This window comes from Leopardus geoffroyi, chromosome A3 (genome assembly GCF_018350155.1).
Source record: "Leopardus geoffroyi isolate Oge1 chromosome A3, O.geoffroyi_Oge1_pat1.0, whole genome shotgun sequence".
Taxonomy (NCBI): Eukaryota; Metazoa; Chordata; class Mammalia; order Carnivora; family Felidae; genus Leopardus; species Leopardus geoffroyi.
The window spans coordinates 60,823,824-60,837,275 of record NC_059336.1 but is presented as its reverse complement, the minus strand read 5'-3'; the positions used below and the strand labels follow the sequence as shown (position 1 = coordinate 60,837,275).

The window sequence follows — 13,452 nt, the reverse complement described above, 5'->3', positions numbered from 1 at the left end:
GAGTTCTCTAAAACTGCTGAAAGATATCAAGCAACGAAGTAAAAAAATCCTCCAAACCCAAGGATAAGTTAAACACACACACACACACACACACACACACACACAGGAATAAAAAAATCCTCCAAACCCAAGGATAAGTTACACACACACACACACACACACACACACACCTAGGAACATATAGTGGATTAAAAGGAGCCATATAGAGAATACCTTATAAGTAGAAAGGAAAAAGACAAACTATATTCAACAGTTTGAATCAGATAAAAAATAGACTGATATGGGTATAATTACTATGAGTGCTGACCATGGGCACTCTGGCTGCCTGGGAAAACATTAGGAAAGCTATCACTGTGTCCCTTGGCTCATGGAAGGCAGCAAGGGGTTTCAGTGGTGCTATTACAAAAACTTACCTAGCTTTTGGCAGAGAAGTACAATGGACAATTAAGACAAAACATTCTCTGTACAATATCTGACTATTACAAAATCCTACCTAATTCCTACTTTTATTTGGCATGCATTTGGGGGAAAACAAAACAAACAAAACATTGTCTGCAGAATGGTACAATAAATCAACAATAAGAAAATATTTGAAAATATAGTGAAGTTCTACTTTAGTCCAACTGAAATCTTTTCAAATGCCTTGACAGATTATTTTCTTAGCTTTTTTTCTTGTAAAACAGTATTTAAAAATTCATGCTGGGGGGGTACCTGGGTGGCTCAGTTGGTTAAGTGTCCAACTTTGGTTCAGGTCATGATCTCCCAGTTCATAGGTTCAAGCCCCACCTCAGGCTGTGCTGACAGCTTGGAGCCTGCTTCAAATTCTGTGTCTCCCTCTCTCTCTGTTCCTCCCCCATTAGCACTCTCTTTCTCTCTCTTTCAAAAATAAAGATCACACACACACTCTCTCTCTAAAATAAATAAAAGATTTAAAAAACTTTTTTTGAACACATGCTGGGGCGCCTGGATGGCTCAATTGGTTAAGCACCCAATTCTTGATCTCAGCTCAGGTCTTGATCTTAGGGTCCTGAGCTCAATCCCTGTGTTGGGCTCCATGCTGAGTACGAATCCTACTTAAAGAGAAAAATCATTAAAAAATGCATGCTAAGTGGTGCCTGGCTGGCTCAGTTGGTAGAGTGCGCAACTCTTGATCTCAGGGTTGTGGATTTGAGCCCCACGCTGGATATAGAGATTCTTTTTAAATCTTAAATAAAATGCATACTAAAGTCAGAAGTATAAATGTAATGAGCCTATCAATTCATATGATAATGATGAATCCTGAAAGACACACGGGAGGATCGGCAAAACCTTCCAGTGTACACTGTGGCTATTTCTATGCTGTTAAATTGCATTACTGCCATCTATTTTCCAAAATAGCCATATGCCCCTGTACAACAGAGATCCATCTAATACAAAAAACAAAATGGAAAACTACACACATAATCAGAAGTTATCAAATCAGATCTTTAAATCACTGATCAATAAACCCACACCTAAAACACATTTAAGCAATAGAAACTTTAGATATAAAGCCAGTAGCTTCTTTTGCAGACTTTTGTAACTCTAATGTCAGAAAAGACTCTTACAACTCCTCCAAGAAACATTTAGAACTTCATAATTTTGCTAATGTTTATTTATTTTTGAAAGGGAGAGAGACTAAGAGACAAAGCACAAGCGAGGGAGGGGCAGATAGAGAGGGAGACACAGAATTGAAGTAGGCTCCAGGCTCTGAGATGTCAGCACAGAGCCGGATGCAGGGTTCGAACCCACAAACCACGAGATCATGACCTGAGCCAAAGTCAGACACTTAACCAAAGGAGCACCCAGGTACCCCAGAACTTTAAACATCTATCTATATATAGTTTTTTCAAATGCCCAGAGTCCTAGACTAGATTTTGGTTGCTTCCAAGTTTGGGCAATTATGATTAGAGCTGCTATAAACATCATGTCCACATTTCTGTGTGCACATAAGACTCAATTACTTTGAGTAAATCCATGGAGTGCTGTATGTTAAGACTGTGTTTAGCTTTGTAGAAACTGACTGTCAAATAAAGTGGCTGTACCATTCTGAATTCCCACCAGCAATGAATAGGAGCTCCTATTGATTCACGTCCTCGCCAGCATTTTTGTCAGTGATCCAGATTTTGTCTATTCTAATAAGTATATAATGGAATCTCATTGTTGTTTTAATTTGAATTTCGCTGATGACCTATGATGTGGAACATCTTTTCATACACTTATGTGCCATCTGTATATCTTCTTTGGTGAGGTCTGCTGAGGTCTTTGGCCCATTTTTTTAATTGGGTTGTTTTCTTACTGTTGAATTTTTAAACAGTTCTTTGTAGGTTTTGGTTAATAGCTCTTTATCAGATGTGCCTTTGGCAAACATTTTTTCCCAGCCTGTGGCTTGGCTTCTCATTTTCTTGACATTGTCTTTTGCAGAGCAGAAGTATTTAATTTTAATGAAGTCCAAATAATAATTTCTTGCATGGATTGTGCCTTCCATGTTGTATCTAAAAAGTCATCAACATACTCAAGAAAAACTAGATTTTCTCCTGTTGTCTTCTAGAGGTTTTGAAGTTTTGCATTTTACATTTAGGTATACGATCCATTTTGAGTTAATTTGAAGGGTGTGATATCTGTGTTGCTTTTTTTTTTTTTTTTTTTGGCATGTGGATATTAGTTGTTCCAGCACCATTTGTGGAGAAGACTATCTCTGCCCTGTTATATTGCCTTTGCTCCTTTGTCAAAGATCAGTTGCCTATGTTTACATGGCCTATTTCTGGACTGTCTATTCTGTTCCATTGATCTATTTGTCTATTCTTTTACCAATACCACACTGTCTTGATTACTGTAGCTTTTTAGTAAGTCTTGAAGTCAAGTAGCGTCAGTGTTCCAACTTAGTTTTTCTTCAATTTCTGTTGCCCATTCTTTTGCCTCTCCATATAACCTTTAGAATCTGTTCATTGGGGTGCCTGGGTGGCTCAGCCAGTTGAGTGTCCAACTTCAGCTCAGTCATGAACTCACAGCTTTTGAGTTCGGGCCCTGTGTCAGGCTCTGTGCTAACAGCTCAGAGCCTGGAGCCTGCTTTGGATTCTGTGTCTCCCTCTCTCTCTGCCCCTCCCCTGCTCATGCTCTGCTTCTCTCTCTCTCTCTCGAAAATAAATAAACATTAAAAAAAAATTTAATAAAAAATAAAAATAAATAAAAAAAGAAGCTGTTCATTGATATCCACAAATAACTTGCAGCAATTTTGATTTGAACTTATTCAATCTATAGAACAAGTTGGGAAGAATGGACATCTTGAAAATATTAAGTTTTCCTATCCATGAACATTGAATATTTTTCAATGTATTTAGTTCCTCTTTGATTTCTTTCACTAGTTTTGTAGTTTTCCTCATATAGATTTTACACATAATTTGTTAGATTTATATTTAAGTACCCTGGAATCATGACCTGAGCCAAAATCAAGAGTCAGACGCTTAACCAACTCAGCCACCCAGGAGCCCCTAGAATAGATTTTAATACTGAAATCTTTTTAGTTGCAAATAACCAAACTCAAACTAAACCAGTCTTTGGAATCACTGAACATAAAGGCCCAAACTAACTTTTTGTTAACAGATAGCTCTATCAATCATTCAACTATATGAGAAATTCTTCCTAGAAATGTTTGATACTCTGATGCAGACACACAGATCTTTTTCTTTTTTTTAATCTCCTTTGAGGAAATACTCTGAAAACAATCCAACTTTTTACTGTTGTTGATTTATCTGACATAGAAACCCAAATAGAAGAACTGCTGCTACTAAAACATACCTATTTAGAAAGAAAAGTTCATTTAAGCCGTATAGAAACACAGATAATGAGTACTTGTTTTGAAACACTGGAGATTTTCTTCTTCATCAGCAGGTAAACCCAAACAGAAATGCATCCATTTCTTTGTGGCTGATTTGACTTAAAACACTATGGAACCTGTTTAGACATATAGATATCCAGACATATGCTAACCTGTGCTTAGGACTCAACTTCTAGTCAGTGGAGTTCACACATGGGACAAAACTTATAATTTTCCCATCAACTGACAAAAGAGAGAACAGGAACAATATTTTAACTATACTTGAATGTAGTTGGATTACATAACTCCTAGGTAGATTCTCTGTAATTCTTTGCCTTTTGTACATACAAATACGAAACTATGATATGAATATATTACAAAATACAAAATATTGATCTATAAAAAATAAGATGACACTTGACTACCCTGCAGAAATAATGCAAGTCATAAGATACTGGAAAGAAAGTATCAAAGTGTTAAAAATAATTCCCAACCTTTAGAATTCTCTACCTTGCAAAAATATCCTTCAATACCAGCATGGTTGCAACAAAAGTTATGAGAAATGCTCTGCTTTTGAGTATATTTTGAAGACAGAACAAACTGGATTGGATATGGACACATGAAAGGAGAAACCATAGATTGCTTCAAGGTTTCAGGCCAAGATTTGCATGAACAGACTTTCCATTTGCTGAGATGGGAAGACTGAAAGAATAAATTTGTGGGTGTTGGAGGGTGAAGGATAGTGGATAGCAGAACTCAGGTTTGGAAATGTTAAGTTTTGAGATGTCAATGAGACATCCTAGTGAAGATGAAAAGGAGGTGGTTGTACATTCAAGTCCGGAGTTCAAGACAGAAATCCATGCTACAGATACACATTTGAGAGTCAAGAGTAAATACACAAGACTAGATTAATTCACTGATGGATGAGTACATATACAAGAAGAGAAGCAGTCTAAGACTGAGCTTGAGGATAATCAAACATTTGGGGGTCATGGAGGATGAACTAGAAGAGCCTGAAACAGGACAGCCAAAGAGATGAAAAGAAAATCAAATGAGCATGGTACCTCAGAAGCCAAAGCAGTAGCTAAAAACACAACTGATTATATTTGTCAAATGTTGCTGATAGGTGAAACAAAATGAAGACTGAGGATCAACCACTGAATTGAGCAACATGAAAGTAAATATTGCCTTGTAAAAAGTTTTCATAGAATGGTGGGAGAAAAGACAGATTACAGTAGGTTTAAAAGAGAATAAAATGTAAGATTCTGGAGCCAGAAGTTTAGACAACTCTCTCAGTAAAATTCCTGTAAATGAGACACAAAATTTAGTCCAAATTTGTAATATCTGAATAACATGATTACAAATCTGAACTAAGGGACAAATACAAAAGTATTGCAGAATTTATAGACTATTTCAGATTTTACAAATTTCTTAAGTATACACAGATAATTACCAAAAACTGATCATAAAAGTAGAGGGCAACAAATTTCAGAAATTTGAAATCTAACAGTATGTTCTGCGAAGCAATGTAATTAGCAAGAAGTCAATCAAAGATAAGTGAAAATTCATTATGTTTTTGGATACTTAAAATCACACTTTTAAACAACCAATAGATCAAGAAGTCATGATGGAAAACTGGAAAACATTTCAAAAGTACATAACAAAACTTACAGGATACATTCAAATAAGTATTTTGAGGAAAACTTATGGCTTTAAATGTTTATATCAGAAATAAAGCTGAAAAGTAATAATATAAGCATTTGTCTGAAAAACTTAAAAATAAATCTAAAGAAAATAGAGACAATAAAGAACAAAACTTAATGAGGATCACCAAAGCAAATGTCAGTCCTTTGAAAAGACTAATGACAACAGACTAAAAAAGAGGAAATCACTACAGATTCTGTAGACATTAAAATGTTCATAGGATATTGTAAACAAAATTATTCAAAAAATGTTTTAAAATTTAGAGAAAGTGAACTAATGCCTCAAAAGTATCTATTGGATGGCATAAGAAGAAACTTCTAATTGTTTCTTTATCCATTAAACAAATAAAATAAATCCTTCCCTCAAAAAAAAAAAAAGTTGGGCCCAAAAGGCTTCATTGGTTAAGTACTAAAACTCTAATATTATTCAAATTCTTCAAGGTAATAAAAGAAGACAAAATGAATTGAGAAGATTATTATAAGGTTTACATGACATTGATAACAAATTCTGATTTTAAGTAGTCCTAAGAAAGGCAAGTTATTGGCCAAAATCAATTATAAAAATAAATGTAAATATCTCAAACAAAACATTAGTTAATGTACAACAGTAATCTATAAAAAGTATAATATATCCTGACCGATTTGACAAAGCACATCTATTCCTGAAAAAAAAGTTCTCAGTAATCTGAGAATAAAAGGAAACTTCTTCAACCTGATAGAAGACATCTATGAAAAACATACAGCTAACATCATACTAACTGTTGAGAGTCTAAATGCTTCCCCCTACGATGTGGAACAAGACAAGGATGTCTACTTCAACTGAACAATGTTAGTAGATATTCTAGCCAATGCAATAAGAAACAGAAAACAAAAACAAACAAACAAAAAAAAAGCATGCAGACTAAGCATGTAAAACTGTCTTTATTTGCAGATGCTCTAAGTGTCTATGTAGAAAATTAACCAGATTCTACAAAAAGGCCACTAGAACCAAAATGTAAATTTAGCAAAGTTGTAAAATACCAGATAAATATACAAAAATCAATTGTAGGACTTCTGATTTCAACTCTGACAAATAAGGAGCTTAGAAACTGTCATTTCCATTGTTGTAAGAACAAAAAGATGAACAAAATGAAAATCAAAGACTTGCTGTGACACATTAGAAGAGTGAATTACAGAGCAAACTGCCAATTCAAAATCTGAAAAGAATAATCAAGATCTGCTCACCTGGAGCAAAAGCCAGCTGAATCACAAATGGTTAAGAAATTTAAATGATAAATTTGATGCATTGCTGGAAGCTGAGTTTGTACTAACATGAGAGTGAGAAGCTCCTAGGGGCCACAATCTTAGAAGGGTCCCTATACTTCAGTGTGTTTACCTCCAGGAACTCCAGTAGGTTCTCACAGTAAAGATCTGAGAAAGATCCCCTTATGACTCTGACAGGGGAAAAGTAATTATTATGAAATATGCGCAGAGCATTCTCCATAATAGGCTTAATCTTGAAGTAAAAAGACTTTACCAGAGCCTTATCCCAGCTAGAGAAGGGCATTTCTCCCACTTTACCCTCTCTAGCCTTCCTGTTTCACATAAGTGGATAAAAAAATAAAAGTTATACCACTAGAAAACATGTTCCCTCCTCTCACCTAACCAACACATTAATAGTGCTCCATGATAATCACAGTGAATTACAAGCAAAAGAGCTGCAAGATGCAAGCTCTCACTTAGGAGGGATACTTAAGGAAGCTTAAAGTCAAAAAGAGAAACAATCAGAACATAGGAATTTGAAGTCTCTGGCATCTGCATCTACAACACACACTGAACTTAGATCAACTTCCAGTCAAATTAACATAAACATTTACACTAAAGGCTTATTTACTTCAGTTAACACCCAATACGTGTGGCTTCAACAAAAAAAAATTACAAGGCATGCCAAAAGTCAAGCAAAAACACAACCTGAAGAATGAAACCAGACTCAGATATAGCACAGACATGGGAATTATCAGAAAATTTAAAATAACTATGATTAACTGGTTAAGGAGATTAATGGAAAAAGTAGACAATATGCAGTAATAGGTGGGTAACATAAACAGATGAAAACCTGAGAGAAACAAAATGAAATGCTAGAAAGTAAATTATTGTGACAAAAATGAAGAATATCTTTGATGGTCTCATCAGCAGATTAGACACAGTCAAGCATAAATCATTGAGCTCGAAAACAGGTCAATAAAACTTCCCAAACTAAAATGCGAAATGAAAAAGAAAAAAAAAACAAAACAACAGAACATCCAAGAACTGTGGGTATAATTGAAATACCAAAAGGAGAAAAAACAAGAGAATATGAGCATAAGAAATATTTGAAATAATTATAAAATAAGTCATGGGGATGAAAAGTACAGCATAGGGAATATAGTCAATAATACTGTAATAACTGTACAGTGATCCATGGAAACTACACTTGTTGTGGTGAACATTTCATAATGTATATAAATTGTCAAATCACTGTTACACACCTAAAACTAATACATATCAACTACACTTCAATTTTAAAAATGTTTTAAGTAGGGGCGCCTGGGTGGCTCAGTCAATTAAGCGTCCAACTTCGGCTCAGGTCATGATCTCGTGGTCTGTGGGTTTGAGCCCCGCATCGGGCTCTGTGCTGACAGCTCAGAGCCTGGAGCCTGTTTCAGATTCTGTGTCTCCCTCTTTCTCTGACCCTCCCCTGTTCATGCTCTCTCTCTCTCTGTCTCAAAAATAAATAAATGTTAAAAAAATTTTTTAAATAAAAAATGTTTTCAGTAATAACAGCCTAGAACTTTCCAAAATTAATGTACAGTATCTATAGGCAGAGAACTGTAAAACAATGATGAAAGAAATCAAAGATCTAAATACATGGATAAATATTCCATGTTCATGGATTGAAACATCCCATATTAAGATGTCAGTTGTGAGCACCTGGGTGGCTCAGTGGGTTGAGTGTTCAACTTGTGATTTCAGCTCAGGTCATGATCTCACAGTCATGAGATCAAGCCCTGTGCTGGGCTCCATGGTGGGCATGGAGCCTGCTTAAGATTCTTTTTCTCCCTGACTCTCTCTGCCCCTCCCTCACTCCCCTCTCTCAAAAAAATTAAAAAATAAAAATAAAATAAAATAAAGATGTCAGTTTTCCCCAACTTGATCTACAGATTCAATGCAAACCCAATTAAAATCTCAGAAAGCTATTTTATAAATATTTATTGTAGAATCAGAGAAACTGATTCTAAATTTTACATGGAAAGGCAAAAGACCAAGAATAGTCAATACACTATTGGCGACAAGAAAGTTGGAGGATTCACAATACCTAGTTTCAAGACTTACAATAAAGCAATAATAATCAAAACAGCATGGTTTGGCAAAAGAATAAACAAAATAGATCAATGGAACACAATGGAGATCCCAGAAATAGGTCCACACAAATATAAGCAACTGATCTTTGACAAAGGATCAAAGACAACACAGAAAGGGCAGTCTTTCAACAAATGGTGCTGGAACAATTTTAAGACATCCATATGCAATTTAAGTGAACTGAGATACAAACTTTATATCTTTCACAAAAATTAACTCAACATAGATCACTGACTTTAAGCATGAAATGCAAAACTATACAACTTCTAGAAGAAAACACAAAAGAAAAATATGTGCACTTGGGTTTGGTTATGTGTTTTTAAACACATTAAACACCAAAAATACTATCCATGAAATAAAAAAGTAAGTTGAACTTTATCAAAATTTAAAATTTCTGCTTTACAAAAGACACTTTTAAAAGAATGAAAAGACAAGGCACAGATAGGGAGAAGATATTTGCAAACCACATATCTGATAACAACATGTATTCAAAGGATTCTTAAAATTCAATAGTAAGCAAACAAACAAAACAATTGAAAAATTGGCAAAATAAGTAAACAGATACCTTATCAAAGAAAAGATACAGATGGCAAGTAACAATATGAAAAGATGCTCCACATCATTTGTCATTAGTGAATTGCAAATTAAAACAATGAGATATTGCTACATAGTTATTATACCTATTAAAATGGCTAAAATACAAAAATCTGACAATATCAAATGCTGATAAGGATATGGAGCAACAGAAACTCTCACTCATTGCTGGTGAGAATACAAAATAGTACAGTCACTTTGAAAGAGTTGGGCAGTTTCTTATAAAGCTAAATACAGATTTACTCAACAATTCAGCAATTATTCCCCTAGGTATTTACTGATTTGAAAACCTATGTCCACACAAAAACCTACACATGAAAGTTTACAGAAGCTTTGTTCATAATTGCCAAAAACTGAAAGCAACCAAGACATCCTTCAATAGGTGCATGAATAAACACACTGTGGTACCTACATCAATGATAAGAAGAAATGAGCTATCCAGTTATGAAAAAACACAAACGAACCTAAAATGCACATTGCTAAGTGAAAGAAGCTGATCTGAAAAGGTTGCATACTGTATGATTTCAATTATATGACATTCTTGAAAAGGCACACAATTCCTCAGCGAGGTGATAAAGATCTAAATCAACAGTAATAAATCATACTGATAATATGTACCCATGATACCCTGGATATATATGTACCCTAAAACGGCATTTTACTTTTGTGACCTTTCTCTCAAAAACATATTACCCAGTCTAATCATGAGAAAAACAGAAGACAAATCCCAATTGAGAGACATTCCACAAAATACCTGATCAGTACTCTTCAAAACTGTCAAGGTCATCAAAAACAAGGAAAGTCTGAGACTGTCATAGCCAAGAGAAGCCTAAGGAGACATGACAACTAAATGTAATGTAGTGTCCTGGATGAGATCCTGGAACAGAAAAAGGACATTAGGGGAAAACTAAGGAAATCTGAATAAAAGTATGGACTTCAGTTAATAATAATGCATCAAGTAATATATTCTTTAATCGTAATAAATGTAATGTACTAATGTAAGATATTAATAACAGAGGAAATTGGGTGTGAGGTAAGTAGGAATTCTACCATCTTCACAATTGCTCTGTAAATCTAAAACTGCTCTAAAATACAAAGTTTATCTTTAAAAACAACTGTATTTTCATATACAAGCAATAAAAATCAGAAAGTAAAATTTTAAATTTCCATTTATAACAGCATCAAAAAATAGGAAATACTCAGAGATAAATCTGACAAAAAAAGAAGTACGAGAACACTCTAAAAACTATAAAACATTGCTGAGGGAAATTAAAGATGTAAAGAATGGAAAGACACACTGTATTTATGAGTGGGAACACCTGATACTCTAGATGTCAGTGTCCCCCAGTTCCAATCAAATTCCCAAGCAGGCTTTTTTTGTATACACTGTGAAGCTGATTCTAAAATTAAAATAAAATACAAAGGAACTAGAATAGCCAAAACTACTTTGAGAAAGAACAAAGTTAAAGACTAGCATTACCTAATGTGAAGACTTTAAAAATAAAACCAAAGTAATCAGGCAGGTAGTATTGGAATCAAGATATACAAACAGATCCATCAAGCAAAACAGATCTTCAAGAAACAGACCTACACATATATGGACAACTGACTTTCTACAAAGGCACAAAAACAATTCACTATGGAAAGGATAGTTTTATAATAAGTGGTATTGGAACATTTGGTTATCATTATGCAAAAAAAAAAAAAAGTGAACTTTGATTTATATCCTGTGTACTAAACACAAAAACTTTGAAATGGATCACAGATTTAAATGTTAAATTTTAATGTTAAACTGCTAGAATAAAACACGGAAGAAAAATATTACCTTAGCCCTGATAACAATTTCTTTAAAAGAATACAAAAAGCTGGATAAAATTTTTAAAAAATCAATAAACTTCACTTAATCAAAATGAAAAACATTTGCTCATTAAAAGACACTTAATAAAAAGGCAAGCCACAGGCTGGGAGAAAATATTTGCAAAATACATGTGACGCAGGACTTACAATATAGAAAGGACTTTTACAGCTTGATAGTAATTTAAACAATTCAATAAAAGTGTGCAAAAGATTGAACAGACACTAAAGAAGACAAATGTATGGCATGTAAGCACATGTACAGATGCTCAAAATCATTGGTTATTACGGAAGGCAAATTAAAACCATAAAACCTACCTAATAGAATGTTAAAGATTAAAAAGATAATGCACACCAAGTGTTGGTGAGGCTATGTAACACCTGGAACACTTATACACTACTGGTACAAATGTAAAATAAAATAATACAACCACTTTGGAAAGCAATTTAATGGTTTCTTTAAAAGTTAAACATATAAACATCACAAGACTCAGTCACTATACTCTTAGGTATTTATCCAAGAAAAATAAAAGCTTATGTCCATACAAAGACTCGTATAAGAATGTACATGAAAGTTTTATTTTTTATAGTCCAAAACTGGAAACAACCAAAATGTCCATGAGGTTTATTCATACAATGGAATAAACTATTGATTATATAACATAGATAAATTTCAAAATAATTATGCTGAGGGAAGGCAGCCCAATAAAAGAATATATACTACATGATTTTATTTATATAACATTTTAGGAAATCCAAACAAATCTCTATAACAGAAAACAAATCAGTGGTCGTCCAGAGATTGGCAGAATAAGTTAGAAGTTACAGAGGGGCAGGAGGAAACTTTTGGGAATGATGGATAAGGCCACTATCTTGACTGTGCTACAGGTATATACATATGTCAAAACAAGCTAAACACTTTTAAAAATATGTGCAGTTTACTGTATGTATGTCAATTAGACTCTAATAACACTGTTAAAAGAAAACAAGTGTATGCAAAAACCCTCAAGTATTATACTTCTATCTGTTAGAATATTTTAATAAACTACTTTCAAGGAACTTTTAATGACACAGGAAAATGCTTATGATATACAATTAAATGAAACTGGCCAACATCAATTGCACAGAAAGTTTATATAATATGGATGGAAATATTTCTGATTAGAAAGAGACCTATATTAATGATAGTTTTCAATGAGTTACAGAATCATGGATGATTTAAATTTTCTTTACCCTTTTCTCTATTTTCCAAGGTTTTCTTTGTTGTTGTCATCTTATTATTTTTATTTTACCCAAGGCTGCAGTATCCTTTTAAACAGGAAATTAAAAAATAAATGAAGCGAGGGGCACCTGGGTGGCTTAGTTGGTTAAGTGTCTGACTTCGGCTCAGGTCATAATCTCGTGGTTTGTGAGTTCAAGCCCCACATTGGTCTCCCTACTATCTCAGCACAGACCCTGCCTTGGATCCTCTATCCCCCTTTCTCTGCCCCTCCTCCGCTTGCTCTCTGTCTCTCTCAAAATAAATAAATAAACTTTAAAGTAAATGAATGAATGAGTGAATGAATGAATGAAAAAAATTTGAGTGATTATCTATCCTGACAAGTGATTTCAACATATGTACTACAGACCCATGAATGAATGATTGAATGAATGAATGAATGAATGAATGAAGGGAAAAAATTTGAGTGATTATCTATCCTGACAAGTGGTGTAAAAATATGTACCACAGACTCTTGAAAGATCAAACAGGAGACTCTTGGAACTCTTATGTGAACCAAGAATTATCTGTAGACTTAAAAATATATTTCACACTCCTATGAACAACTATTTTTCAAATATTCACAGACGCACTGCAATTCAACATTACTGAATCTGTAAAACTCTATTTTTCACAGCAGCAGATACTAAAAGTAAAATTCCTAACATGGAGGTCCTCAAAAACTTATTCCCCTTTTTTATTTTCAATATGAAATTATTGTCAAATTGGTTTCCATACAACACCCAGTGCTCATCCCAACAGGTGCCCTCCTCGATGCCCATCACCAACTTTGGCATATCTTTTGCTACCATACCAGTCAGTATATAGGA

General features: G+C 34.1%; 1 protein-coding gene across 10 annotated transcripts in view; it reads right to left on the bottom strand.

Annotated features, from left to right (window-relative positions):
• TSGA10 (testis specific 10) overlaps positions 1-13,452 on the bottom strand; it is a 166,595-nt gene that overhangs the window by 117,465 nt on the left and 35,678 nt on the right. The gene's annotated exons all lie outside the window — the stretch shown is intronic.